The following is a 4064-nucleotide window of genomic DNA, read 5'->3' as shown; positions in this document are numbered from 1 at the left end:
TCTGTGTAGGTTCTCATCCATCCAGGTCATGATGGTGTTTAAGTGCTCGAGCTGAAGGCAAGAAGATGAAACAAACCTTAAAAATAAATCCAGGTGCCTTCAGTTCAAGCACAGCTGCCTCTTCAAAACACATAGGACTGAGAATATCTATGAGATTTAATAACAGGATTTTATACTAAGATGTACACAGTAGAGTGTAGGTCATTCAGAGGAAGACAACAGAACATGGAACAAGAGGAAAAACGCCAAGTTCTTACCTCCTTTCTTTGGCACCAGGTCCCTACATACATACATCAGACTGCCAGCAGTTATCTGTTATCTTTAACTGTTCCCTGTTCTTATTTTAAATCTGAAGGTAACCACACTTTTGAGGATATAACACATTCCCAATTTGATCAGGTTCATTTTTAAAATGTACAAGCCGGCATTTTCTTTCAGCATTTCTCATTTTCGTTTCCCCAAGGCTTATGTGAATAATGCTACGCTATACGTTTTCTTGAGATTTCATCATAAACAAAAGTCTGGGAAAAAAGTTTTTACAAGTCATCCTCTGGAGACAGCGAGCCAAATATCACAGTAATGTATAGAGTTCAGTGAGATATTCCAGTTAAAAAACAAAACAAAACAAATAAAAAAGTGAGAGGACTATCAAAGTGTTACACCAAGCAGGAAAGAGAAAGCTTTATTCATCCCAAAGGAAATTCTCTCGTTGCAACAGAAACTGCGAGTTTTACTCTGCGTGTTGACAAATTTGAGAAATCGCTGGAGGCTCTTGGGGAAAAGTGAGGCAGACTAAAGTCATTACAAGATAAATTGTAATCAGAACCATGACTGTCTGTGCTAATTTCACAGTAACTGTCTAACAGCTGTTGACATACTTTAATTGAGCTGTGTGACAGTACAAATGTGAATGATGACAGCAGCTGACAAAGGAGGAGGGAAAAAAAAGGTTTCACATAGTTCATCATTTCCAGATAACTGTTGAGCTCACTGAAACTTGTCTCTGTGCAACTGTCGTTCGGTGTTGCATCAGTGCACTTTTGCTCAGAGCATCGTCTATGCTTCAACAGCAAACCAGCGTTTCCATGATAACAACTCGCAAATGAAATAAATTCATCTCCGTCTCTGCACTACAACAACAATCAACCCGAGAGTGTCTTAAAAGGTCTAGAAGCTAGCCTGATGTGTCACCTTCTTAGTGATGAGGTGGCGTACAGCCTTTTTAACCTTTCTGAATACAACTGCCTGCTCCATTCAGAAGCAACATGACGACAGTGATAGAAGTTGGGGAAAAACAAAAAACAGAAGTCAGATTTTAATAATAGTTGAAATGGAGGGAACATAGAAAGCACTACAACATAAACAAGGCAGAAAGAAACTAGAAAGCAAAAAAATACAACAGGAACCAAAAACTCAATAAATAGATCAACGATAACGAGTCCAGTCTTTCCTACTTTCCGTGAGAAGGATGGTGCTTGTATCACTATGTTACTTTCCTTGATGTAAATATGTAAATATGTAAAAATTGTGTATGTTTCTGTTCTGTGTCTTGTGTACTGTTTGTTTGTATATGTGTCTTTCCTGCTGCTGTTACACCCAAATTTCCCCTTGTGGAATAATTCTATTCTATTCTTCTATCAAAGCTGGAGATCCTGAGGCTACAACGCCATGGGAGCAGTAGAGACCAGTACAGACATACTAAGCCGACCCTTGTAGGAAAGAGCAGTTTAAGTCAACCAGATGATGCCCAGTCCCCTGCAGTGATAGATGCATCTACTGAGCTGAGGATGAAGGCTGTGGCCAAACTCGACTCAGACACCCAATCAAGGGTACGACTCCCCCGACTCACTGACGAAGTTGTTGTGTTTGAGATGCCCTGAAAAGGTGAAGATGAGAGATGCATTCACAGTAACAAAGCCATCAGAAAGATGCAATGTGAACTTTGCATGTCTCCATTTGAGACATAAAAAAAGCCAGTAAGAGTCTGACCTAATGGCCTGAAGGATATGGTGGATAATTTGCACATAGTATCCATTGTTACTTTTACTTAAATATAACTTTTACTTCTCACTACTTCTTTGATTTTGCTTTAATGAACTTTAATGTCATGTCTGTCACGTGAACAATGTTGTTTTAATATTTTTGCATAAACTCGTGTGTGCAAACCAAAAAAACGGGGGAAAGACGTGCAGTGAGCCCCGATGCATCACCCACCTATCAGACTCTGTTTATTGTTTTTATATTTGAAATAGTTTGAATGATAAACAGAAGAAGTTTTAACAGAATAGGATTCATCATCTGAAATGCTGATTAATATGCAGACTGTGGTTCACTGACCAACAAAGCCTGATGCTGTGTTGTATTTTTTTAATTTGATATGCAAATCACCTAAAGGTTCACTGCAGCTGCTTACATTACACCGCCCACTCTTTTTCTGCTTTAAGTGCCACCTCTGGTGCCTGGTTTCTAAGAGTTAGTTGCGTATATATATATATATATATATATATATATATATATATATATATATATATAGATAGATAGATAGATAGATAGATAGATAGATAGATAGATAGATAGATAGATAGATAGATAGATAGATAGATAGATAGATATGTATGTATGTATGTATGTATGTATGTATGTATATGCATATACATGCATTTATAAGTATGGTTAACAAAGTCGAACAGAGAAACTAATTCTGGTTGTTCATCTGCACAGAGAGAGAGGACAGAAGCTCTGGGAGAGAAAAAGAGGGACACATCGTGGAGCGATAAGTGGCACAAAAAGTTCAAGAGTGGATGAGGTCAAGTGCAACACAAAAGGTCGGCTCTACAGGGAGACAAACGGGAGAGAACAGGATCGAACAAATTTAATGAGTGAAGGGGGTGAAAGAGAGAAATAGAGGTCTAGGAAATGGTGTGAGAGAAAATCAAAGAAAGAGGAGAGATGCTATGAATTAAAAGACTCGCCAGCTCAGCCATTGTTTGTCTAAGTGGTGGCACTGGGCCTCTATGGCAGATGCAGTTTATATTTAGCTTTAAGTATTTGGTCTATACAGGAACCTCATGCAAGGAGTGCTACAACAACTGCTGACATTTTTCACACCTCTTTGCACAATGTTGTTTTGTCTGGCTTTTTCAATCTGCTAGGAAGTGGTTTTGATTCAGCCTGGTGCTTCTATTACTGCCGACACTGCTATTTAAACGCTGCTGACGTTAATTCTGTGAACTTCAGTGTCGCCACCTTTCTACTGATACTACACTTATTAAAACTTATCCTTCAGACCTTCATTGACAAAAACAAAACATTCTTTTTTGTCCATTAGTCATTCTTTTCTAAAGGGCTCTATTATGTGATACCAAATAAAACATCTCTGACCCTTAATCCAGAGGATTAATGGTGTAATAAACACTCCACAATATCCCATAACCAAAAGCTTACTCATTTGACTGTCATTTGACAGTTACCAGCTTCAGACACCACCCTTAGAGCTGAATAATTTGCTGCTATAAAAAACTCATACACTAAAGCTATGGCTGAATGAATCTGATAAGGGGCCCAAGGGCAAAAATGATTAGTACATAGTAATAAGCATTATTCTGCACAAATGACTTTGTGATCATTTTTTCCACCATAAGTCAATGAGAACTATGTCACGAGACCTCCAAATGGGTTAGTCAAGGTTATCTAAATGAGACTCAAATACTTTTCGGATGCTCACATACCCCCCCCCCCCCCCCCCCCCCCCAACTGCTTAACACATAGGACTTCATACACTATTGCAATCTTTCTTCCAGCTCTATCTTTATATGTGTACGTTCACTCAGCTCTGACTAAACTAAACTGGGCTCTGATGTGTGTGTGGGGGAGTAACGCAGGATGATATGAGGCTGTTTGCATGTGTGTGTACATTTGTCATCAGCTCCAAGAATACTTCAACAACTGTTTTAGGGACACCGCCTGCTTCAGTTTTCATAATCAGTATAGGTATCCTTTTGTACTTCTTCAAAACCCTAAAGTGCGAGATTCCTTTGTGTGTGTGTGGTGGTAGACGTGGATGG

This window comes from Mchenga conophoros, linkage group LG8 (genome assembly GCF_057382185.1).
Source record: "Mchenga conophoros isolate Kocher_MC1m ecotype Shallow Benthic linkage group LG8, M_conophoros_male_GT1.1, whole genome shotgun sequence".
NCBI lineage: Eukaryota > Metazoa > Chordata > Actinopteri > Cichliformes > Cichlidae > Mchenga > Mchenga conophoros.
This window is presented reverse-complemented; position numbering follows the sequence as displayed.